Here is a 27383-nt window from a genome sequence, read left to right as displayed (position 1 = left end):
AGAAGCCTTCCCTGAATAAAACCATCCATGTTATTGGTCAGTCCCTCACTTTCCTTGCTTATTTAATTATTTATTCTCACCCTATCTATCCCTCAGTTATTTATTCACAAAACATTGACAGGGCACCTGGGCGGCTCAGTCAGTTAAGCATCCGACTTCGGGTCAGGTCATGATCTCACAGTTTGTGGGTACAAGCCCTGAGTCAGGCTCTGTGCCGACAATGCAGAACCTGCTTGGGTTTCCACTCTCTCTCTCTCTCTCTGCCCTTCTCCCACTTGCATGTGCACACATGCTCTCTCTCTCTCTCAAAAATAGATAAACATTAAAAAAAACAAAAAAATTTATTGAACAATTTCTAGAGACCAGGCACTGTAGCTACGAAGGAGAATTTAACAAAAGCCCTGGGCCCAAAAGAGTACAGAATAGGCAAACAGAAAGTAAACCAGGTCACGCAACAGACTTCTGGTTAAGTTGGTAGAATGACTACATGTGAAACCTTCCCCTTCTAATGCGAAAAAACATATTGTAATGCATGCATTTAATATAACACAGACATTGTAATGCACGGCCGTTGTATTCATTTTCTAGGGATGACACACAAAGTACCACCAGTTGGTGGGCTTATCTCTCACAGTCCTTGTGGCTAGAAGTTCAAGAGCAAGGCGTCCACAAGGTTAGGTCCTTCTGAGGAACCATCACAAATCTTAGAGCTTCCAATCAGCCTTTTAGGGCTTTGACTACTGAACAACCGAGGATCCTCAAACACACAAGGAGAGCCTCCAATGTGAAGAAGGTCAAAGTAACCAACTGCAAAAAATGAAACCAGAGGAAATGGAACTAATCAGGGAGGAGGGATCATTGAATAATAGCTCCAAATAATATTTTTAAAAGAAAACACTACAGCTTTAAAGCAAGGGTAAAGCACTATACAATGGTAACAATTAGGGGTTAAGAATAAGCTCTTGGAGGGGCACTTGGGTGGCTCAGTCAGGTAAGTGTCTGACTTTGGCTCAGGTCATGATATCACAGATTGTGCCTTCAAGCCCCGAATCAGGCTCTGTGCTAACAGTGCAGAGCCTGCTTTGGATCCTCTGTCCCCACACTGCCCCCTCAAAAATAAATAAACATTTTAAAAAAATTTTAAAGAATAAGCTCTTGGAGATTTAAAACACAGACCACAGCCAAAAGAAAATATTTTACACAGGGTTTGGTAGGTAATGTTGAATAAATTAATGCAAATGCTAAACAGGTGAAAAATATGAGAGAAAAGATCAGAAGCAAGGAAGGTTATTCCAGGAGGTCCAACACCTGACTAAGAGGAGTTTCAGAATGAGAGAACAGAGAAGAAGGACAGGAAAATAATTATTGAGCATTTTCTAGAACTGGGACGAAAACTGAAGGAGCCGATGGAGTAACCAGAACAACAAAGGGAAAAGATCCACACCAAGACATGTTGCTATTGACAACAGAGATAAAGGAATTTTCCCAAAAATTCACCAAGGAGGAAAAAATAATAGCTTGGCATCAGGCTTCTCAACGTTGGGTGCAGAAGATGGGGACAGAGAGTGGGGATGGGTAATGCCTTCTAAATCCTGAGGAAAATGGTTTCAACCTAGAACTTGACTCTCTACTAACCTCACTCAGATATGAGACAAAACAGATTTCCAGACATGCTACAGGACTCAGAATCTCTACCCTCCATTTCTTCTGTCATAGGAAGTGAGTGGGCTTTATGCTCTGGAAAGATGAAGGAGTAAACCAAGAAAGACAAAGAAGTGGATCCAGGAAGGAGTGGATGTAACCCAGGAGACAGGTGAGGAGGAATTTCAGAGAGACAGAAGAGCATTATGGCCAACCTGGAACAGGAGGAATTTGGGGAGAGAAGACTGAGAAAGGGGGACTCCCCAAGATACTCGAGACAGTCACTAGGAGAAGATAAAAGGCAGATGGATGACAGAATTGACGGAGTGTTTGAAACAAAATGAGTAATATCCACATACTCATAATCATATGATTTAATTTAAAATAGTGATCCATCATAACAGATACCAGATATCATCTAAAATGGATACATCAAGAACAAATCATGTATGCATATTACCTAGTTAACGTGAGGGCAGTTGCCAGAAGCAACGGATCCAAGAGTTCAAAGTGGTTGCCGCCAGGTGTCAGAACTTGAGTGCCCAAGAAGGGGCAAGAAGGGGTTAAGGATTGCTGTGATTTATTACCAACCTTTGGGAACTATTTGATTTTCAACTCTATGTACATATGACTTTGATCACAAATTTTAAACTAAAGGAGAACAAGCACAGTGGTAAGTGCTATGAGACAGAGTGGAGAGGAAGAAGCACAGAGCCTTGAGTGGTGCATCGGCAGGGAAAGTTTCCTAGAAGAAGTTGGTCACAATTATATGATCCCCGAATTGGGTGCCTGTTTCATTCACTCATTTACCCACCATGCTCCAGGCACTGTTCTAAGTTCTGCATCTGTATCAGTGAATAAGAGATCTAGATGTGAGGCACCTTGGTGGCTCCATTGGTTGAGGGTCTGACTTTGGTTCAGGTCATGATCTACGGCTCGTGAGTTTGAGCCCCACATTGGGCTTGCTGCTGTCAGTGTGGAGCCCACTTCCCATCCCCTGTCCCTCTCTATTTGCCCATCCCCAGGTTGCACTCACTCTCTCTCTCTCTCTCTCAAAAATAAATAAAGACTTAAAAAAAGAGACAGAGAGTGGTGGGTGGGTGACTGGGTGACTCAGTTGGTCATGCATCCGACTTTGGCTCAGGTCATGATCTCACAGTTTGTGAGTTCGAGACCCGCATTGGGCTCTGTGCTGACAGCACAGCGTCTGGAGCCTGCTTTGGATTCTGTGTCTCCCTCTCTCTCTCTTTGCCCCGACCCGCTTGCACTCTGTCTTTCTCTAAAATAAACAAACATTAAGATTTTAAAAAAAGGAGACCTAGATGCTGTATGCTGTTTTCCCCCAGTTGCCCGTGAACAACTGATGCTCATGGGTTTTCTTATATCCCCACATAGCACTTTGAATAATGCTGTGCTGACATGGTCGGTAAATAAATCCTGGTCACATGAGTGAATGAATAAAGGAATGAATGATATAACCCATATAACCCACAGCCATGTGAATAGAAAGGCTTCACACTCGTGAGGATAAAGAGCATTTTTGGAACATCAAGTATAAAGAAACTTCTCCTCTAATCAAACAGCAGTATGTTTACAGAAAATTTAGAAATCCAACATCTCAGACACAAAGTTCCCAGATCTCTCCTTAGTTCAGTAACTTTAGTTGCACTTCGCCTCTCAATGTTGCAAAAAAAAATTCCCATAAAATGGGAATACTGATACCTCATAGCACCTCCAATTGTTATAGGAATCAACTGAGATGATGCCTTGTAAATTGTAGGGCCCTATAAACACTTTAATTCTTTTATCTTTGGGATTCGATTTTGCCTGTCACTTTTAGAATGATGGGAGCTTAGAACCTTGAATTTCATGGAGTCTAGCCTCTCATTTGATAAAAGAAGAAACTGAGGCTCAGAGGGGGGTTGGTTATCCAAGACCACACAGCCAAGTTATGCAATGTTGAAGCTGGAACTCATGTCTTCAGTGCTCCTTTGTGTTCCATCCACTTTGTCCCCCCTCTGGGTTCAGAGATTTCAATCCAGAGTCTTTCAAAAGTTCCATACTTGAAAAGTAAAATCTTATTGGGGCATGCCTGGTGACAGAGTCGGTTAAGCATCTGACTCTTGGTTTAGGCTCAGGTCATGATCTCACAGTTCAGGGGATCCAGCCCCGTGTTGGGCTCTGCGCTGACAGCATGAGGCCTGCTTGGGATCCTCTCTCTCCCTCTCTCTCTGCCCCACCCCTGCTTGCTCTCTAGCTCTCAAAACAAATAAATTTTTTAAAAATTTGAAAAGTAAAATCTTGTCTTTAAAAATGAAAAAAGAACTAATAAAGAATGAGAGAATTCAAAGTGTTGCAAACCAGAAAGTCCTAAGGCCCAAATAACGATGTTCAGCTCGAGTCTAATGGAATCTCCTTATTCCAAGTGATGTGGACTATTGATATACAAGTAGGGTCTGTAAGGAGGGTCCTCACCAGGGGAAGCCCAGTGACAGCACCTGGTGACATCACCAGGAACATTAACCCGGGAGACTATCCACAAAAACTTCACAGTAGTTGAACAGAGTAAAGGTGAGGCAAAGAGTGAGTGATTCTGTGGCCCCGAGGAATATGGTTTGTTATAACGAAAGCTGAACGAGGAAGCAAGCCACTGCCATGGCCATTGGCACCACATTCCCAAGGAGAGCAGCGAGTTTCCTTTAGCAGGTGATATCAACCGCTGTATTAACTAAAATGTCAATTTTGTTGGTTTTGTAGTTTATTTTTGATTTGCACATTTGTTTTTATGAATCAACGTACAGGAGCCATGGAGTTACAAGGCGTTCTATAGTTGAAAGTAACATTACTATAGAAACACTTAACCTGACAATAGGGATCCACATGCTATTTCCCTTTTACGGGGGTCCAAACGTTGCTCAAGCCTAACAAGCCTAAACACACTCAGCAGGCAAGGGGACGTTCTTCCCATGTGGCCCCCAGAGGCAGGCTGCTTATTAACAGAAGCACAGAGGAAGGAGAGAGAAAATCTGTCCTGGCGTATATCAAGAAATCTGGGTCTCTTGGAGCCATGGATTTCAAAATTTTCTCTAGTAGGCTTATAATATTAAAACCAAACATTCCTTTCACACATTTTTTAGCTGACATTTAAAATTTTCTTTTTTAAAAAAATTATCTGAGGGGCACTTGGGTGGCTCAGTCGTTAAGCACCTGACTTTGGCTCAGGTCATGATCTCATGGTTCATCAGTTTGAGCCCCAACTTGGATGAGCTTGAGCCCTGCACTGGGTGAGCTTGAGCCCTGCATTGGGTGAGCCTCATTTCTCTCTCTCTCTCTGTTCCTTGCTCACTTGGGCCCTCTCTCAAAAAAAAAAAAATTACTTGAGGGGCACCTGGGTGGCTCACTTGGTTGAGCATCCAACTTCAGCTTAGGTCTTGATCTCACGGTTTGTGGGTTCAGGCACCCCATCAGGCTCTATACTGACAGCTCAGAGCCTGGATCCTGCTTCAGATTGTGTCTCCTTCTCTCTCTGCCCCTCCCCCATTCGTGCTCTGTCTCTCAATAATAAATAAATGTAAAAAATTTTTTTTTAATTACTTCAAAGAGAGAGCGAGCACATGCATGCTTGCTTGTGAGGAGGGGGTGGGAAGAGGAAGAGAGAGAGAGAGAGAGAGAGAGAATGAGAATCTTAAGCAGGCTCCATGCCCAGTGCAGAGCTCTATGTGGGGCTCAATCCCACTACACTGGGATCATGACCTGAGCCAAAATCAAGATTCAGACGCTCCACTGATGGAGCCACCCAGGCATCCTGACATTTAAAATTTTCATCATAAGTTACGAGAGTCACAAAAGCTGTGCCTTCCAGTGTGTTGTAAACATTGGCATTTGAAAAACAAATGGTTACAAAACTCTTTTCAATATATACAACAAAGTCTAAGTATGGACGTGGAGTGGGAGAAGAGGGGAAAGCCTCCATCATTCATTTAAAAAGGATGTGAATCCCTCTTGCTTACCTCTTGGAACACCTGTATCACTCCTTTTTCTCCCTGAACCCACATTTTCATTCTATCTCTCCCACAGAATTTTACCTCCGGGTAATGTGTGCATGCTTCAGGGTAGTCACTGATCACCCTATTATGTGTCCCTGACACAGGTGTGTGCATACAAATTGGACTTTTATACTCTTTAAATGTCTAGTGACAATGAGTTCCTAAGCATTCCTTTCTATCTGGGGTGAGTTATTGCTACAAGTATCATTAGTTCACAATTGATCAAAACAACATAAATACATTTCAAATGTTGATAAGTAATCATTACATATAAAAGTAAAGTGTGGCTGAAAATGTCCCTCTTAAAGAGATGGATTCAGCCATAGTGAACATGACCAATTATAGGAGCAAGCCAGCGTGCAGCTTCAGTTCCATTCCTGGTTTTCTCACATACATAAGTTCTATAACTCGCAGTTCTGATAAATAAATAGCAGGCATTTTGTTACAGCAATGGCACACTCCATCCTTTGAACTCCTTCCAAGGGATATTTCAAAAATCACAGACTAATCCATCTTCAAAAATTACTTTTACTAATCTATCACTTGACAACTCAATTAGGTCCTCCTCCAATTTTATTAAAAGCCAAAAAAAAAAAAAAAAAAAAAAAGAAAAAAAAAAAGAAAAGGAAAGGAAAAGAAACCATCTGATTTACAAAAAAAATTGTTATTCAGTCATTGGAGTCATTTTTGGGAAAATATAACCAAACGGGTTCTACTAAGACTTAGTAAATGATGATTAATTATACTCATTATTCTTTCACTTAGGCATTTTATTTCACCCAATATTACCAACAAGATTTTTAAAAATCTAAATACTGTTAATTTCACTATGCCTTTACCAATAGAATATTTTTGATAGAATGCTCTTACCTCATCAAGGGCTTTAAACCTGCTTATTCAGGACGTTGGAGCAACCCTTTAGCTCATTTCATTTACAAAAAATGGCTGTCATATAAATGAATTGACAAAGACAGTCCTCATTATCCAATCAATCAAACAAATTAGACTTCAGCTTTCTGCTAGAAAGAATTTGCCTTCCTTCACCCATTCAAATGAATGTGTTCAGATACATCTCTGGGATAACACAGAGAGCAATGGAAAGAAAGCACAGACCAACCGACTATTTTCCTCCTTGCTCATGTTCCAGAGGCAAGTGCTATGCTGATAGGGGATAAAAGAGGAGATATCCTTAATATAGTCCAAACACTTAATCTGGACTAAACCCCCCAGCTCTGCAGCTGTGGTTTCCTTGAACAGAAATATGCGTAGACAGCATGTTAATGATGCCTGATTCAACACTAGTAAGTCAGATGGCTTTGGCTTGGTGTAGCCAAGTGTTTACATTCTGAGACGCACATGAGAAGTGTGCTTTTCTTCCATAAGGAGGAGGAAGGGCAGTTGGAAGGGGAGACTGCCAAATGAGAGCTGGTTCTTTCTCAGACCGGTCATTACCAGGCAGGTTCCCAAGGACATTGGGGATGTGGGATTCCATTTGCATTAACCCAACTCCAGAGTTTCTACTGCTGAGGAGCCCAAAGACTTCCAGGGAAAGCTGGATTAAGAAAATGCACCCCCAGGGGCGCCTGGGTGGCTCAGTTGGTCAAGCATCCGACTTAGGCTCAGGTCATGACCTCACAGTTCCTGAGTTCAAGCCCAGCGTCGGGCTCTGACTAGCAGCTTGGAGCCTGGAGCCTGCTTCGGATTCTGTGTCTCCCACTCTCTGCTCCTCCCCCACTCGTGCACATTCTCTATCTTTCTCTCTCTAACATACATTGTAAAAAAGAAAACAAATGCACCCCCAGGTCCCCAGCTTCCTTGGGTCTCTTCCTGGTCCTGACCCACCTAACAGAGTTTCTAATACCACTCACTCAGGAGCTTAGAAAGTGGCCCTTCTGCTGACACATCCTGTAACATTTGTGGATGAGGCCCAGATGCCCCTCGGGCCGCCCCGCACCCTCTCCAACCCCAGGCCCCGGGTGGGGAACAATCAGGTCCACAGTGCCTTTTGAAGATTCATTTCAATGTACCAAGAGGTGCAAGTTAGGGACCAATGATTCAAACAGGCTCTGATTCTAGGAGACAAGACTACCGAAATAGCACCGCGAATTTTAGCTCAGCCTACGGAAGAAAGTCCAAAGTTCAACTGGTGAAGGTTCTAATCCAAATTGTGGAGAAACACCGTTTGCTAGTTCACATATCAGTGGTTCGGTATCAGGCATGAAAATCCAGAAATCAAGAAAAGGGAACCCCAATAAAGTAACACAGGGAAGACTTCGCTCAACTCGCCTTTGGAAGTCTTTAAAAACAAACAAAAAGCAAACAAGCATGAAACTTATCTCTCCTGGAGCAGAGGTTAGAGCACTTCTCCCAGAAAGCTTTGGAGCGAGGTTTATATTGGATGGAGCTAAAAAGGCATAGGAATCCTGCTGACGCCCTTGAGGCCAGCAGTGTTGGGAGATCAGTTCAAATCCAACCCTCTTGGAGGATGGGAATGCAGAAATCCGTAGGAGGCACAAGAAAAGAATGTGCCTGTCAAGTCTCCATGTCTCAGTGCTTCTGAAATAGGTGGAAATTATAGCTCAAGTCCCCTCACCATGGGAACATCTGGAATATAAGCACTTCTGTGCATATTAAGAGGACTATTTATAGTTTTCTACGAATGTTAGGGAAGGCAATTATGTAAAATACTACTGTATTATTAGGTATTTGAAAAATCCCAGGCTTGCAATTTTAGAACTGCAAAGATCTAAAAGCAATTGAGACTTCTACGATCTGCCTACTCCAAGTCCCAGAGTGCTGGTTTATTTTCTCGATGCAGCAACACGACTAAACACCAGCTAAAGTCTCAGCTGACATGGAGAAATGATGTCACCAGGCTTGTCCACCCTGCTGAAGTCATGTTGGTGCTGGTTCTACACTCAGGCTGAGCCAGAGGGAAATACGAACCCGACTCGCCCCTGGGATCGTTTGGAAAATCCCCCTGCATATAAATGTGGCTGCTCAGACTGAGAGGAGGAGGCTGTGCACCCCAAAAAAGAGTCTCAGCTAAAAGGGGCGTCTGCTTTGTAACACCACGCCTGAGGCTGAGACCGGGGGATGTTGGCAACTTTCTGAACACTGGCAACACTGCAATTATGTAAGATCGTCATCTTGGGCTTCAAAGCATATTTTTGTGATCGTTACAGTCTGTGAGCCCGGGACAGCAATATTAAAGGCACCGACACTTGTGAAAAGCCACCAAGGTTTGGCTGCTTCATTGCTTCGTTGGCTTTTGGATAAACTTTTGTTGTGGTGTCTTCTCACGTTTCCCAAGAGTTGACGGCAGGGCAGGAGGAAAGTCAGAGGACAGGTCTGTGCCTGGGCTCCAGTGCGATGGCACTGGGTTTCACCCTCAGTGGCACTTCATGCACTGAGTACTTGGAGACCCAGGGCCCTGGGGGCTGACCTGCCTGCACCTGTCTCTTCTGGAAAATTTTTCACAGACATGAATGATAAGCTTAGAATTATTCATGCTATAATACTGTAGTGAGAACTGATGTGGCTCAGTTGGTTAAGCATCTGACTTCAGTTCAGATCATGAACTTGTGGTTCCTGAGTTCAAGCCCTGCATCGGTCTCTGTGCTGACAGCTCAGAGCCTGAAGCTTGCTTCAGATTCTGTGTCTCTTTCTCTCTCTGCCCCTCCTCTGTTTGCACTCTGTCTCTCTCTCTCTCAAAAATAAATATTTAAAAAATGAAAAAAAAAATTAACTCATGAAATAGGGGCACCAGGGTGGCTCAGTTGGTTAAGCAATTGACTCTTGATTTTGACTCAGGTTATGATCTCACGTTTTGTGAGATCGAGCCCCAAGACGGGCTTTGTGCTGATAGCGTGGAGCCTGCTTGGGATTCTTTCTCTCTTTCTCTCTCCCTCTGCCCCTCCCCTGCTGGTGGGCATACAAACTCTCTCTCTCTCTCTCTCAAAGATCAATAAATTTTTAAAAATTAACTAATAAACTAATTGTAGATTACACTTAATTCTTTCTAAATTAGAATATATATGTGTATGTGTGTGCATGTATACAAATTTATATGTGTGATATATGCACACATATGTGTGTGTATACACACACACACACACACATTTATATGACTTGCATTTGCAGGACCCCGAGAATATCACTCTTCAGGGCACTGTGGGTTATGATCCGGGCGGGGGTGGAAAGAGCATGAAATGAGAATCGTGGTATTCCAGACTCCGGTCTGTGCTTTGCATTCATGCAGCCTTTGCCAGGATGCTTTCTGCAAGTTTCTTAGCTTCTCTAGGCCTTCATTTTATCTGTAAAATCAGTGTGTGTGGGTTCCTGAGATCATTCTTAGTCCCCAGTCACTTACTGGTGAGATAAACCATATACTTGGCTTCTCTGGGCAACATCTCTGCCAGCCAAGTGCTTCAACACACAACACGCAGAAAGAAATAAAAAAGCCAGAAAGCTCAGGAACAAAGATGGTACGTAAGTACATAAGTACACACACATGATATTATTTAAAAGAGGAAAAGGCTGGGAAAACTCACATGGTTAACTAGATGACGGACCTCTCATAAGATGGAATGATATATAATCATGAAAAGGTGCTAAAAGCATTTAATCATATGCAAAAAAGTTCATAATATACTATTAAGGAAAAATAAGCAGGCTATAAATAGTACACGCAGCATATTTCCATTTTTGAAAAATAAAATGTATAATAATCATATACTATACATATGTATGTGTTTTAACAAGAATTTTAAAAGCATTAAAATGTTGACAGTAGTATATCTGGGTTGTGAATGACTTTATAACAATTTCCTTCAACTCATTTGTACTTCTTATATTTTCTTTTTCTTTTTTTCTTTTGCGAGAGAGAGAGTCCATGAGCAGGGAAGGGGCAGAGAGAGGGAGAGAGAGAATCCCAAGCAGGCTCTGTGCTGAAGCACAGAGCCCAATTTGGGGCTCAAACTCATGAACCATGAGATCATGACCTGAGCTGAAATGAAGAGTTGGACACTTAACCGACTGAGCCACCCAGGCACCACATGTATTTCCTATATTTTCGTCTAACTTTTTAAATCAGAAAAAATCATTTTAGTTAAAAATGCAAGCAAATAGGGCAAAGAACTGCTGAAATCATATTGCCAGGTCTGGAGCATTGCAAACAGATCTCTAAGTCCTTGATTTCTGGGAGTTTTGAGCCCGGAGAGTGGTCACACCATGTAAACATGCCTTCCTAACCACCCCAGTGAGCAGATTGACCTTGAAGACCGGTTATAAGCACACGGCCCTCAGCCACCACCACCCCGGGAATCAGTCTGGTCCCAAATCTGGGTCTTATGAATCCCTTGGAAAGTCTTAACCTCCCGGAGATTGAGAAAAACCGGCCTGCACACTTTTCAGAACCGATGGACCTTTGTAAAAGAAAAACTTATGATATTATCTAGTTATTCTTGACTTCTCAACTTACCTTTTTATATTTAAAACACGTGCATTGAGTATCTGACATTTACATTGTGGAAATATACTTGAAAATTGTGATCTTTTTCTTAACTGACTGAGCCACCCAGGCACCCCGATTGTGATCTTTTTCTAAGGAATTGCCAAACCTTTACAAGTCTTAAGGACATTTTTATTCATAGCTGGCAACAGTTTTACGACTATCCAAAAGTTTGCCCTGGAGTTTTGGTCATGTAATAACTGATGTTTAGTTATATTTCCATGTTCTATTGCATTTAACTAAGAATAAAGAATGTAGAGAAAATCCTAGGTCACAGAGCCTCTGTATATTAGACAGAAAATTCCCACTTAAAATTCTTTTTCTGTTTGTTTGTTTGTTTTGTTTAATGTTTACTTGTGTGAGAGAGAGAGACACACAGAACACGATCAGGGGCGGGGCAGAGAGAAGGGAAGACACAGAATTCAAAGCAAGCTCCAGGCTCTGAGCTGTCAGCACAGAGCCCAAAGTGGGGCCTGAACCCACAAACAGTGAAATCATGACTTGAGCAGAAGTCAGATGCTTAACCAGCTGAGCCATCCAGGTGCCTCCCTTGACTTATAATTCTATTGTTATCAATTACAAAGGTTAAGAAGGGAATATAATAATAAGTAATGATAACTAGCCATTTGTTGAGTGTTTTCTAGTTGTTAAGTCTATTATATGTGTTTTCTCTTTTGATGAGGTTGCTAATGCAGCCTACCCAATATAACGTTATATCCACTTTATAGATGAGGAAACCGAGGTTAGCGAGCTATGGAGCTGAGATTCAACAGAGTATAACTTGAGAACTTCGTAAGTAGTCTGTGGCCAGCAGGTTCACACTGGACACATGAGAAGCTGTGGGAACACCCTTAGGGGCCACTTGCCAGGAGCCCTCAATGTGATGCCAGAGTTCTATGCTTAGGCCTGAAGGCCTTGCTGCCAAAGTTAGAACATCCACGTGTATATGTGTGTGCACATGTACACATATGTGTTCACGTATATATGTACATTTTCCATCTGACAAATCCAATACATGTGTGCACCCCACTCTTCCCCATAAACCCGGAAGTGATATTTCTAAATTGCTACCGCCTTGGGTGTGTCTGGCTTCTTGGATTTCTTCTCATCTTGGTGGACGTGTGGCCGATGCTACTCCTGCTTTCTGATTTGTCTCTCCGGAAAATGTTCTTGATGAGTGGGCATCTTTTTGCCTCCCTGGCTGGGCCCCTCACCTCCTCTGTGGGCTCCAGCACAGTCAGCCAACCACAGGAGGAGGAGAGCTTCCGGCAGGTGCTCGGTCCACAGACTGTCCCAGGCTTGCGCACCTCCTGAGAGGGGGCCGGACAGGGCGGGGTTTCCAGGGCTACTGCTCTGTGCAGGGATGATTTGGACAAATTTACAAATCAGGGCTTGATTTGGAGCTTCATTTTCTGGACCTTTTGCTACTTTCTTAAACATCTCCATTATAATCAAGACCAGTTTTCCTGGGGCACCTGGGTGACTCAGTCGGTTAAGTGTCTGACTTTGGCTCAGGTCATGATCTCCCAATTTGTGGGTGCAAGCCCCATGCTAGGCTCTGTGCTGACAGCTCAGAGCCTGGAGCCTGCTTCAGATTTTGTCTCTCTCTCTCTCTCTCTCTGTCTCCTCCACTCATGCTCTCTGTCTCTCTCTCAACATAAACAAATTTAAAAACATATTAAATTTGTTTTTTAAAGGCCAAGTTTCTAAAGCATCTCAGGACAATTTGCAACTCTTAACAAACATACCCCTCTACTGTTGCTTAAGGAAGTGTCTCGTAGGACTTTTAAATAAAAATGTGAACACGTGTGCTCGCTTGAGTAGTCTTCTACACCCTTAGTCTCTGAATTACATAATGAGAAACTGCTAGAAAGGAGAAATTAAATTGAAAAGTAAAACAGTAGAGCCGTGAGAAGAGGAAAAGAGGCACGGGAGAAAGGCTGCCTAAATCCTGTTGACTTAATAATGAAATGGGAAAATGTGGGTGTGAAAGAAGGATTACAAAGCTATTAGGAGATTGGTCATCAGGGTGGCAATTGAACCACTGGCCACCGATGGAGCAGAATTGCACCACGGTGGCAGCAGAAGGAAACCAGAAACTAGAAAATCGAGAACGAAGCTTGGAGACTGCTTATAATGCACCTACCCATGCAGGTGATTTAATTTCACCTTGAACCACCCAAATCCTCTCTTGCATATTAGGTTCCACGGACTGGCATTGTTTGTGGAACTCTTGTCATTGTCTGGGAAAGAGGAACAAAATTACAAAGGCCAAAAGCAATTAAATTTTAAATAAACTCAAGCCATATTCAACTCTTATCATCCCCACCCCCGCCCCCATACTCTACTTCTTCCTTTTAAGCTTTAAGGATTAGGAGACCACTTGGTTATTATTTTTGCAAATCAGAAATAGAATTTGAAACATGTAAAACATGGCCATATCCTAAATCAAACAAAAATGCAAATTAAGTGCTTTAGAGAGACAGTCGTTGAGAAATACCTTAAGGAAACAGCGCCTGATGTTGAAAACCTCCGAATGAAACCGAGTGCCAAGGTCCCAGGCTGGCCTTTCTAAATAAAGGCCGGCTGGTTGAAGGGGGGCAAGTCCTGCTGGAACCAGGACTGGGAGAGACGGTGTCCTTCGTGGGGCCTCTCCTCGTGTTCCAGACAGCAGATAGTATCTCCTTGTCCCAGAAACACAAGACGCGACTTTCTGCCTTCCAAACCTGAGCCTGGACATTCCCCATTTGGACATATAAGCAAGAGATGGGCCGGGCAGAGAGAAGATGGGGAGGTTTGTTCATAGTAGCATAATGAGTGAATCTCCCAATGAGAAGACGATTCCCCAGGAAAGTCACCCCGAGGGTCCCCTTTAATAGGAAATTATGGCTGAGGGTATTCAACTGTACCCCAGACACCTAAGGGAGTTATGGAAACTGCCTGACTTACTTTTACAAAGTGATTTACACCCAGGGGTGTAATCTGTCTCAATAAATCTGAAGCCTGTACGCAACAGTCTCCTTCTAGGGTAATAAGAAAGCAGGGCGATTTCAATTATATAGTTATTTACCACCACTCCATTCAACTTCCCTGAGAGTCAACACCGAAGAGAGTAAACACAAGCTTCTTTAATTTATTCTGTCACAGGAAGACCGTTTTCTCATGTCATATTAGAAAATAAAGGGAAATGCAGTAAAAGAAGAGTCTCTCTCTCCCTCTCTTGTTTTCTCTCTCTCCCTAGGCACACCCCTGTGATGCTTTGAGATTTCTATACCAGGGGCATTTCCAAAGGACAGAAAGTTCTTGTGCCCACAGATGATGGAGCAAAGGATGTCTTAGTTTCAACATGACTGCTCATCGTTTCACTTCTACCTGCCCGTCCTTGGGTTCTGCAGCTGGCTTCATAATTGAAAGGTGAACTTCAAGTTTAATTAGTAGAACAATTCAATACCTTGCAACCAGAAGTGGCAGCTGAAAATCGATTTTAAATAAGATCTGCCTTCTGTGACTTCATGCGGGGAGTCTTCGGTTCACAAAACTCTTTTCAAATGTAATATTTATTGGGGGGTATTTCCCAAAAGGGTATTTGCTAAAGTTGCTGCTGCCAGAGGTTGAAAATACCGTTCACGTAAAAGCAGCTTTATTTATACAGCCAGAGAAGATTTATGTCATTATTATTGATTAGATGTTCCACCCATTTTCTTATCAGCTAGGCATCTCCCCAAAATGAAAACCAGTGATAAGAAGCTGTGCAGTCTGAAATATCCATCAGGTTTGACAGAACTAGGTCTGCATTTAGGAAAAGATGCTGGAAGTCTGGAGATTTCCGCCCAAACAGAAACCGTCTCCTCTGTATAGTCGGTCATCAGAATCTCTCATCAAACTCAAAATCATAAGACACACTCACACTGATTCAGACAAATTACTTCTCTTCCTGAAAATGGTTCTTTACGTCTAAAATTTCAACAAGGATTCTAGCCATTTCAAAGTGCATTAAAAAAATCTCCTTTTCCTCTCACACCCTCCAGTTCTTCTTAGTACAAAGACAACAGCTGGGTGCAAGCCCATAGACTGTTCTGGATCTAGAAGTTACCTTGTTTCTCAGCTGGCAGGATTTCTTTTTTTTCTTTTTTCATGTTTATTTATTTTTGAGAGAGTGAATGAGCGGGGTAGGGGCAGAGAGAAGGGGGGACAGAATATCTGAAGCAGGCTCTGTGCTCACAGCAGAGCTCCCGATGCGGGGCTCGAACCCACAAACTGTGAGATCATGACCTGCACCAAAATCAAGAACCGACCTTTAACCGACTGAACTACCCCGGTGCCCCTAAACTGATTTCCCAAACAGAAGCAGCACCCAGCTCTGGGTCTCCCGGTGGGGCTTGCCCGGCAGCGGGTGCAGGATTCCCGTCATGTGAGTGAGGGGAGCCTGGGCGAGGTGGCCCACGACCCTTTGGACCAAGGACAGAGGCCACACGTGCAAACCCACTGCCTCCTGTCCTCAGTTTGGAACCTTGGCTTGAAAACTCATAGCTTGTGAAGACTGGGTTTTTCGGTTTGCAAGGTGCTGCTGTTGCTTGGTTTGGCTTTGGTCTTGGTAGAAGAAATTCCAGATTCTGTGAAAGATAACCAGTGTTAGCTCACAGGCTTTTCAAACACCCGCTTCACAGAAAAGGAGAAGCCTCGTGACTTGGGGCTGAATTTTTCTTTTTTTTTAAATCACAAAAGCTGCTGTGCATGAAGATTGTTTTGAAAGATGTGCTGGGCTTTCATCGCAGGGAAGTAATTAGAAAATATAGACTTGTTCATGTGTGGTTTAATTTTATGTTGTAAAAAGGAGTTGCCTACAGAGTGGTCAAACTTAGCATCGGGGCAGTGTAAACGTCACCTGCCTTCTGATATGATCCAGAAAGAACACAGCCTCCATCGCTCGACAGACGTCTAGCCCAAAATGTTTCACCTGAATCTAGTCATCAGGGAATGGCCAGACAAATCTAGGATGTGGGAAATTCTACAAGACAATTGGTGTGAGTAAAAAAAAAATTCAAGTCAGGGGTGCCTGGGTGGTTCAGTGAGTCAAGCGGCCGACTCTTGATTTTGGCTCAGGTCATGGTTTCACAGTTGTGAGTTCGAGCCCCACATCGGGTCCTGTGTTCACAGTGTGGAGCCTGCTTTGGATCTTCTGTCTCCCCCTCTCTGTCCCTCCCCTGCTCATGCTTGGTCTCTCTCTCTTTCTCTCTCTCTCAAAACTTAAAAAAAAATTTTAATCAAGTAATGTAAAACAGACAAGACAAAACCAAAAGCCAGAGGGACTACTCTAAGTTAAAATTTGTTGAGGCTGCAAAGACGTAACAACCAAAGGCAGTGATAAGCCACAGCTGTGGGATGAAATGTTTTTAAGTGATAAATTTTATCAAAGACTCTTATGGTATTTGAATATGGACTGTAGTCAGATATTATTAAATTAATGTTAGCTTTCCCCTGTGTGATAACACTGCTCTGGTGCTGGAGGATGTCCTTTGTGGTAGATGGTCGCCGAAGTATTTAGGGGGGAGTGTCATGATGTCTGAAACTTTCAAATGGTTCCGCCAAAGCATACATTTCTAAAAGAAAAATAATATGCTGTCTAGGGAAGAGAGAGGACGGGCTGTAGAGTTCCTGAAGCATAGAGTATATTGTGCAGAACTCACCTGAGCTGTTTTCCCCTTTGTTCCTGGCAGCAGATGTAAAGAATATTTGATGGTTTAATTCATACCTGGGAGTGAATTCAATGCTGCAGCTCTAAGGAACCAGATAAGCAACTTCAGGTGCCAGAAGTAAATTTGTCTCCCTTGGAAATAGGACTCTAATAGTGGCCTGATGGACAAATACACGTGGCGGGTCTTCTTTTCATTTCTCGTTCTGAACTCGGTCCTGTTTCAGAAGACTAGAGGAAGACAGGTTAAGGCTTGTCAAAGTCAAGGCCAATGTGGTGGACACTCTGACCACGGCCTCCGGCTGCTGTGACCATTTCCATTTCCATTTGAAAACTATGCAGCATCTTCTTGCTATTTTGAGGACGGATTGGGAGCAGGAGGAAACAACTTATTTTCAGAACGGTTTTCCACTTCTCACAGGTACCAGGCAAGCTCTGGATGCGAGAGCCCAGGAAGCTTCTGTTCCTACCCCTTCTGTATAGGCCACCACGAGGCTGGTGCTCAATGCAGAGGAGGAGGGGCCAGGAATGAGACCCAGCGAGGTGTTGCACTGTTGGTGGACCAGTCAGGAGCAAGTCAGGACCACCACCAGATCTGAGAGAAAGGCACTGAGGTTTAGAAGGCAATCTTGCACATATTAATAAAAACCCTCCTGCAGTTTATAACACTAGATGATCATGAACAACCTAATTGGCTGCATAAGCATTGCTCCGGCATGGGGGTGGGGGGAACATGCATGTGATTTTGTTTGTAACAACTTAGTTGAGCCAATTTCTAAAAATAATAATAATTTGGTTGAAAGTGAATAATCTATGGGGCACCTGGGTGGTTCAGCTCGTTGAGTGTCTGACTTCGACTCAGGTCATGATCTTTCCCGTTTTTGCGTTCGAGCCCCGCATCAGGCTCTGTGCTGCAGCTCAGAGCCTGGAGCCTGCTTCAAATTCTGTGTCTCTCTCTCTCTCTCTGCCCCTCCCCACTCATGCACTGTCTCTCTCTCTCTCTCTCTCAAAAATAAACATTAAAAAAATGAATAATCTCTAATCACTGTTGGTTTTGTGTTTTTTTCCCCTTTTTTCTTACCAATATTGGCAAATTTTGTGCACAAAAGGACATTTTTAAAAACTTCTATTTTTTAAAGCAATTTAGCCCATGTTTCCAGGATTTCTCCAGTCATTTTCCTCCTTCCCCCCCTCTCCTTTACTGTAATTCATTTTCATCCAGTTATTCTGGCTCTGTGTTGGTTTGTCGAGGCCAAGTTGGAAGCAACCAAAATGTCCAACAATAGGAGTTTAGTTGGAAACAACTCAACATCTAACAAGAGTGGATTGCTTAAATAAATTATAAAAGGTGTTTCATCTTATGCACAAAAACTTTTAAAATGCGAACTGGTAACTTGTGATATTTAATTTTTCCCAGTTCCAAAATTTCATGAATATATTCCTGGATAAGTAAAGCAGGCTAGAAAAAAAAGAAGCACTTAAATGCTGAAAAGTTCCAGATGATTTTTGTTTCTATTTTATCATATTTGGCTTAAAATTACTATTATTTTTATAAAACCGGCTGAGGTTCATTACATTAAAAGAGGTCCAGTCAAGCAAAAAGAAGATAATAATGATGGTGGTATTTCTAGCCATCCAGTGGCCACCACTACTGTTATTTTTCCAACACGATGATTCTTCTGCTACTGAGATGGGTAACTGTGATTTCTTCTCATTCCTTCTCATGGAGGAGTTGGGGACAGAAAGGTCCTACACTGAGTGAAAGCACAGAATAGACGTCAGGCTGAACTGACAGATCTGGATATCTTTGGCTCAGAAATGAGAGGTGATGTCCTAAAGGCAGCGAAGGAGACCAAGGGGAAAAAAGCTGAGATCTGGGTTCTGAGTCTTGGTGAACAATGAGGGGTGTAGGGAACCAGGAGAGGGAATTTAAATCCACGTTTTGGGGCGGTGGGGGACGGGGCAGATGGGGCTCAAAAGAAGGAAGAAATTATGTTAGTACTTGCACGGGAAGTAAACTAATCCTCAGGTTTTCAAACTTATTTCAGTTTTTGTTTTTAAAAATCTCATGAGTAAGCAGAGTTAATAAAACAGGTTAAGAGCCAAGTTCCTCTGGTAGGCAAATCCTGAAGGACCGTGGGGACATACATGGCCCCTGCCTATTGTGCAAACTACTGGCTTCATTCTCTCGTTTATTAAACTATGAAATTAAGGTTTAGGGCTGGATTTAATTTTACTTAAAAGAAATAAAAGGATTTACCTGCGTCAGATTAGATCACCTCTCAGGCTTTGTTTAACAAAAAGCGTTCTATAACTTAATGGACCCTCAAGTCTTCTCCTTCAGAATCCGGAGCTTAGAGGGCTCTCATCTGACTATCTCCCCATTATCCAAGCCAGCCCCCTCCTCGCCCATGAAGGACTCATCCAATGGCATCATCACCTGCTTCAGAATCAAAGTGTTGACTTTTTCTGCCCTTTGTCCTCTAGATCCAGGCTCCCTAACTTATTCTGTCCTGGCTCCCAATTCTCCTTCATTACACCTGAGCTTTCCAAGGGCTGAGGCGATGTGTTATGATTCCAAACAGTATTGGGCACAAACTTGCTTAGAAACAAGACTACTGGGGAGGAAGAGCAAATGGATAGGAAAGGAAGGCAAGAAAATTTATCAGTGATAAGAAAGCAGGACAGAGAAAGAGATCTCTGTGGCAGTCTGACTCCTTTGAGACACTAATTTATGCTTATCCTCCCTTTGACTTTTCCTTACCCTTATTCCCAGAAGGTAGTCAGCATGGCAGGTAAGAAAGTGGGGACTCCTTCAAGACAACCACTTCCTGGGTACTGCTCTTCTTGAGGGCTTAGTAGTAGTATCTGTGTGGAAAAGAAGGGAGAGAGCCTTGGATTAGGAAGAGCGGTTGTGGTACATCAGGACTCTTTTCACTGCTATTATAGACTCCAATTTAAAAAGGCAGGCAGGAGGGGCGCCTGGGTGGCTTAGTCGGTTAAGCGTCCGACTTTCGCTTAGGTCATGATCTCGCGGTTCATGGATTCGAGCCCCGCGTCAGGCTCTGTGCTGACTGCCAGCTCAGAGCCTGGAGCCTGTTTCAGAGTCTGTGTCTCCCTCTCTCTCTGACCCTCCCCTGCTCATGCTGTCTCTCTCTCTCTCTCCTAGAAATAAATAAAAAAAATATTAAAAAAAAAAATAAAAAGGCAGGCAGGTGAGGAGAATTTAATGGCTCATGAAATTGTGGATCTGGCTTCAGGCACGGCTGAACCCTGTTGCTCAGAAGGACTTGATGTGTTTGGATCTCTCACCTGGCCTGGCTGCTTATTGCGCTAGCTTCATTCTCAGTCAGATTCTTTCCCTGTAGGGTAATCCACTAAGTAGAGTCTACAGGGCACCAAGTCGAAGCCCAACAGACAGAAATTCCCACAGAGGAATCCCAGGGGCTGACTTTCATTGTTTCAGATTGGCTTAAATCTTAGGTCAGGAGCTGAGGCAATCACTTATTAACCACATATATTCTGGGGGTGAGGTGGGGTGGGGTGGGGGTGGGAGGAGTGGTTTCCCAAAGAGAGATTAAAGTGCAGCGGCTGGAAGAAAGAGAAATATACCAGGCAGGTGAAAATATCAGATATCCCCCGCCATATTCCATAGAAGCTAACAGGTAGATAGAGCATCTGAGGGGAACCCCAGTAAGAGGAAGTCTATGGAAGTTCAGAGACTCCCAGCCTATTCAGAGATCTCTGTGTTCCATCTGGCAGAGGAGCCAGACCAACTGGATACCCATATGGGAAAAAATGAACCCCAACCTCTATAACACTCCAGCTCACCGTTAAGGGATTGTTCAGCCTTGATTCTTAGGGATATCATTGTCCTCTTAACGGACAAGAGAGTAAAGGTCCTGCTTCTCACCCTGCCCCCTTCTTCTCCCATCATTTTTCAACCTCCTGAGAAAAGATTCTCTTGCCCCCACAGGGAGGGGGAAATCTCAGGAAAGACTTAGAATGATCTTTTTACCAGCATGGAGGTACAAGGCCTTAAAGACAAATTGGATTTTAATTCAAGAAAATAAAACATATGTGTCCTTCATTTTATTTGCAGAGGAAAATTTATGCCTGCCACGTTGCTTACTTATGGTGTCTGAAAATATTTTTCCCCAAAGAACTGTAATTCAACAACATGTTGTGCTTTGTTTTCTCAAAACAAGAATTCTTCCTTAGTCTCTTTATTTTTTTAAGTTTATTTATTTATTTATTTTGAGAGAGAGAGAGAGAAAGAAAGAGAGAGAGAGAGAGAGAGACTGACTGACTGCCCGCCAGGGAGGGTAGAGAGAGAAGGAGATAGAGAATCTCAAGTGGGCCCTGCACCATCAGTGCAGAGCCCAGCATGAGGCTCGATCTCACGAACCGTGAGATCACGACTGAGCAGAGATCAAGAGTTATATGCTGAACCACTTAAACAACTGAGCCACCCAGGCGCCCTTTCTTAGTCTCTTCAAAATAAAACTCCAGCATGAAGAAATCTTGAAAGGCCCACTCTCTAGGTGAGCATGTTGCTCAAAAATCACAGGTGAGTAACTCTAGAAACAGATCCACCCATATACAGTCGATAGAATTTTAACCAAGTTAGTTAATTTTGCCAAGTCAGTCCAATGGTGAAAGGTTTTTTTCACAAATGTTGCTGAAAAGCAGACATCATCTGGAAAAATATAAACCCCCAACCCCACCTCACTCCACAAATATAAATTAATTTGTGCTGAATTACAGACCTGAATATAAAATCCAGACTATGAGCTAATGGAAGAAAATATAAGACTCTATCTTTATGATCTTGTGGTAGGCAAAGCTTTCTCAGATAGAACCCAGAAACCATTAATCATCAAAGAACAAAGCCAGTAACTTAGACATTATCAAAAGTAGGAATTTCTGCTCATCAAAAGGCACTGCTTAAAAAATGAACAGAGGAGCCTGCACAGGCTGGGGAAAATATTTGTAGCACAAAAATCTGACAAAGGACTTGAACCCAGAATATATAAAGAACTCAAAGAATTTATAAATCAACAGGAAAGGGATGAACGATCCAGTTTTAAAATGTGCAAGACTTGGGGTGCCTGGGTGGCTCAGTTGATTAAAAATCCGACTTCTGTTCAGGTCACAATCTTACAGTTCATGAGTTCAAGCCCCACATCGGGCTCACTCGCTGCTGTCAGCAACGAGCCTGCTTCGGATCTTCTGTCTCCCTCTCTGCCCCTCCCCTGCTCTTGTTCACGCATTCTCTCTCTCTCTCTCAAAAATAAATAAACATTAAAAAATAAATAGGGACACCTGAGTGACTCAGTCAGTTAAGTGTCTGACTTTGGCTCAGGTCATGATCTCACAGTTCATGGATTCGAGCCCCGCGTCAGGCTCTGTGCTGACAGCTGAGAGCCTGGAACCTGCTTTGGATTCTGTGTCTCCCTCTCTCTCTGTCCCTCCCCCGCTCATGCTTTGTCTCTCTTTCTCTCAAAAATAAGCAAACATTAAAGATTTTTTGAAAATAAATAAAATGTGCAAGACTTGAATAGCCATTTCACAAATGAAGATACACTAAAGGCCATGAAGACAAAATTCAACAAGTGCAAGGAGTCACATTTCCTTCGATCTTTTGAAAGCCTTCCTCATGTGGCTTGCTGATGTGGATTCTGTGTGACACAGAAGTCAGAGGTGTTGGTCTTTGAATCCTTGTTACATCTGGGACAGAAGAAGGGTGAAATCAGTCATTTGTTGGACACAGATTACTGTGTTCCACGGCTATCTTTAGATGCGCTGATCATCTTTAGATGTGAGTGTTCCCCACACCTGTCCCTGTCCTCCAAGTCTCAGGGTATAGAGAAGGGAGAGAATGCAGCCACTGGCTTCCCTCCTTGTCTGCCTCAGGGTCCTCCCTGGCCCCACACCTCATCCACTCCACATGTTTGGTAGCTCCCTAATACACATGTGTCCCCAAGTTCTTACAGACCAAAGAGAAGTGGTCTCATCAAGGAATGTTTGGAGATTAGCACTATGCTAAGTCCTGTGGCACATATCAGAGGGATAAGAGCTCACTGCCATTTGCATCTCCTTTGCCCTCCCCCTCCTCTTCAGTCAACCTGTGTTAAGTGGACTCTCAGGGACTGTGGTGTAATCAGCAATAAACATGGTCCCTCCTGGGCCTTCCTCAAAGAGCTCGCAGTCTATTGAGGGACAGAGAGCTGGATAACACCACAACCATACAGCAAAGGCGGTTTATATGGGGGTGGATGTCACTGGGTGGCCGATACTCTGGCCTGGTCTTCAAGGAGAGAAGGACAGTGAGGAATGCATACGAGAGAGGAAGTCGATCTAGCTAGAAGCAGAACTCATGTGCGGGCTGAGAGGCAGAAGTGGGGGGGGGGGGTGAGGGGGGAAGGGAGAGAGAGAAAAAGAGAGAGAATGTCCAAAGCAGTGTGGGGTGAGAAAGGCACCACTGAGTGACGGAGGCATCTGGACAGGCGGGGCGCAAGCAAAACTATTCAAACACTGGAAAACGACCGAGGAGAAGGACTCTGGCACGGAGAGTCTCCACCCAGGGCCTTGCCAAAAACGTCTCCCTCACCCCGAACACTGGGTCTCTGCCGGTCAAGTATGAGTGTGAACGTAAGATGACTGTTTACAGTTGTTAGAGGTGTGCGGATTTGTTCAGATGATCTTACCCAGCTGAACAAAATTTTTTATTAAGATGTTATAGCTTTATTGATGTTCTTCCCCAACTAATTTTGTTTTTCCTCTTTGAGAGACAGCACCACCCTTTTTTTTTTTTTTTTTTTTTGGTAGCATCCTCTCCTGTTTTAGGAGTGTTCTCATGAATGTCAGTTCACTGGAGCCTTCTAGCATCTCTTTCTTGAAGAGGGAGCCTGCGGTTCTGGGAGGCAGGGTGAGCCGCCCACAGGTCGCCTGATTGGGAAGGGCAGAGATTAGGACGCGCCTTCTGTTCTCTAAACTGTCCGAGATTAAGATCTCATTCTGCTCGGGCCTTGGACCTGGGTCACGGTCGTCAGTTTTCCTTTGATACGAACTTGCTGATAATTTCTCCATGCCGAAGTGTGGGTGGCAGCCAGCACAGAGGTGCTGTGTCACCCTGTCGTAAAGTGGGAACAGCTCTATTTGAGAAGACCGGCCGAAATTTATTGCCACTTTAACCTCTCTGTTGCTCAGGCAACCAATATCCTGCATTCAGACTTGAGCTATTTTAGTTAAGTTTCACAATTTATGACCTTATAACTGCTTAGCCCATCACTTTGCTCTCCTGCTCCTATGAGTCACGCTGACCCCCTAAGAATTGCCTCGAACTCTAAATCAGCGAAGGCCTGTGGCGTGAAGAGCTGGGACCAGGGCATCCTGGCTCAGGCACCTCGAGCGGCCTGCTGTCTCCTTGCTGAGCTCGTTGCCCAGAACGGACCGAGGGCCACTCCGCATTGATCTTTCAAGGGCCTGCCCTTTATAGCAGGATCACGGTTTACTGCAGATTGAGGCAAACTTATTTCCCAAAAACTAGGCTGGCACATGGTTCATTCTGTTACAGAAAAAGGAGGCCAATGCCACGGGTGAAGAAACACGCAAACAAACAAGCCTATTACATAAAGCCATCCTGGGAGTTCGTTTCGGCTTCGTCCCCTCCCTCACTGCTCGTGGGGCACACCATGTTCTTTTGCTTTTTCGCCTTCTTTAACTGTCCCTTCTCTGCCAACACCCCTTGGCTGGACAACTCTGCTAACTTCCGATCTTCTGGCCTCCGCCCCATCCTGGCACACCATTCATGTAACCAAGCTTATTCGCAATCTGCTCTGTCCCCCCGCCAGGGACACTGCATAGGTCACAGGCCCATAGGAGAGAGAGCCGAGTGAGGGAATAATGGCCATGCCTGTTAGACCAGAAGCTCCAGGGACAGGGACCATGTTGGTCGTATGCACTGTGCCTAGTATTTGTCGAATGCAGAAATGAACAATTGTTGAGAGTTATGACCAAGCACATGTGCAGAGAGCTGTGGAAATCTTCAGAAGGCAAGAACTGACTGAGTCGCCAGAGGGAAGGCTGGGCCAGGTAGAGGACAGGGGACTCTGTGAGGAGGTGACACTGAGAAGGATGATCACGAGTTCTGCCTCCTCCAAAGCCCTTCCTGGCCGTTCAAGTCCTTGGGGACTCTTCTCTTCAGAACTGGGCACTTTAAACTATTCTGGCCCTTCATATTCCTAATGGCGTTGTTTTCTTTTTTTACACGACGTGTCCTGTGTCCCTAATTAGACTACAGTCTCTTTGAGGGATCACAATTTATTTCCTATATGCATAGACCACATATTCATAACTTCTTAATAGGATGTATTCTATGTTGGGAATGCCTTTCTGTACAATTTATGGACTCATAAGACAAAAGGAATGCTTCCCTTTAAATATCAGTTTCTCTGGGACCTGTAATTGTCCATTTATAAACCTTTAATTACTTGTTAGAGTCTAGGATGGGGTCAGAAAGAAATTTTAAAGTGTCAAGTATCATTATCAATTGTGGATCAAATAGAAATGAAATAAAGTACCTTTGGGTAAGTTAAAGGAAAACCCATTACTTGATTTACCCCACAGTTTGATTTCAAAAATATGCTGCTCCCATTAAAAAACAAATAATTTTAGCTAGGTTTTAATACTCGTGAATATATTTTTTTTGTTTTTTGTTTTTTGTTTTAGCAAGCAACATATCACTGAGATCTCATGAATATAAATATAGCAACGGACCCCAGGTAGCTGGCATAGAAACTACTTTTGAAAATTTAACTCTCAGAGGACTTTGTTCTAAGCATTTGTGTGTGCTCAAGTGCTTTGTTTTGTTTTTTTTTAACAGTTCCAAAATAATTTGCTTTTGTGTGATTCTGGACTGTAATCATTAAAAGACTCAGGTGATTTCAGCATGTGGTATTTAAAATCCAACTTAAAGGGATTTAAAAGATTAGAACTAGTAAGATTTGAATCTTAAAACTTCACTAGTTATCATGTGTCTGTTTATAACAGAAGAGATTTTTTTCCCCCTTTCTTTATTCATCTCAACTTAAGTAGAAGTCTATTATACTGTTGCACAAATGCAACAGTGGCATCCTGTGGCTTGGCCTGTGAATGACAAGCACATGTCAGTTGTGCCTTTGGGGGGCTTGGATTCATGACCACACAGAAGTACAGAATAGGTTAAAAGAACATGTCAGTGCCAGCAGAAAAAAAAAAACCATTCGTTATTTTTAAAGACCTAAAATCATTATTAGTGAATCTTCATGGTCTTTTATCTTTATTTCACAAAGATGAAGTCCACGTATAATTTAAAACTGAACTGAAAATAAAGCTACAGAAATTTACTTATTAAGCTTATTTTTTGGCGGGTATTCAACATGGAGTTTCCCTCTGTAATTTACATACACTGAGTATGTCGTTATTTCTCTCATCATGTTATCACAATATCCTATAATGGACAGATGAAATGGTGAGTTTGTCTTTCTTACATTTTATAAAAGAAGAAGAAAAGAGAGAGCACATGTAACAAATGGTAATTTCTATGTAAATGTGAGGGAAATGGAGTAGAAGAATCCAGACTGACCATTAACAACTGCCAACATTTTCCCCCAGAAATAAAACGCAAGTAAATCTTTGGTGTTCTTTGACTGACACACTCAGTGACCTTTCTCTCTACCACCAAACATCACTGTCATAGCTTACTGTAGAAACTTCCAGCCTCTCACCTTTTTTTTTTTGCACTTTAATATCATCATCAATAGTATATAATGTTGCTTTTTAAAAAATCTTATGTAAATACGATTGTGGTGTTCATATTCTACAAGTTTTTGCACTCAAGATGCAACTGAACTCTCATAAATGCTCTCCTCAAGTGAAAAAATTTACAGAATATGAAAACCATAATGCTATTTATGTAACTTTTTAAATGAGAAAAAATATATAATAAAGGCATTTGGGTTTACACTTTTGAAAATTACCTGTTCTTGGGGCGCCTGGGTGGCTCAGACGGTTAAGCCTCCGACTTCAGCTCTGGTCATGATCTCACAGTTTGTGGGTTTGAGCCCCGCATCGGGCTTTGTGCTGACAGCTCAGAGCCTGGAGCCTCCTTCTGATTCTGTGTCTCCCTCTCTCTCTCTCTGGCCTTCTCCCATTCGTGATCTCTTGCTCTCAAAAATAAAAAAAAATAAAATAAATTTTAAAAAAAGAAAATTACCTATTCTTATTTCTCTCCCACTTCTCTACTGGGGTGTTTCCATTCTCTTATTTATTTAGATGCTTTCTCCATTAGATATAAAGTATATGATAAAATAAACATATTTATGAATTATTTTGTTATGGATCTCACAAATCTCTTCTCCAATGATTTTTTAAAAAGTATTATTATCTCTAATTTTGATTATGGTATATTTCATTATGAAGATGTTTTCAGGTCCAAGGTGGGGTTCTA

The 27383-nt window shown here is 42.9% G+C and overlaps 1 long non-coding RNA gene across 1 annotated transcript; it reads right to left on the bottom strand.

The window, feature by feature from the left end:
- Window positions 1-302: 302 nt before the first annotated feature.
- On the bottom strand, window positions 303-26956 carry LOC120245042. Its single transcript, XR_005531693.1, has 5 exons — window positions 26914-26956; window positions 19656-19759; window positions 16952-17122; window positions 13346-13442; window positions 303-807 (listed from the first exon to the last, which is right to left on the bottom strand). It is a non-coding gene; the product is annotated as an uncharacterized LOC120245042 (long non-coding RNA).
- Between the last annotated feature and the right edge of the window lie 427 nt (window positions 26957-27383).

This window comes from Hyaena hyaena, unplaced genomic scaffold (genome assembly GCF_003009895.1).
Source record: "Hyaena hyaena isolate Hyena2069 unplaced genomic scaffold, ASM300989v1 scaffold_399, whole genome shotgun sequence".
NCBI lineage: Eukaryota > Metazoa > Chordata > Mammalia > Carnivora > Hyaenidae > Hyaena > Hyaena hyaena.
The sequence above is the reverse complement of the archived record's forward strand: the minus strand, read 5'-3'. Positions and strand labels throughout refer to the sequence as shown.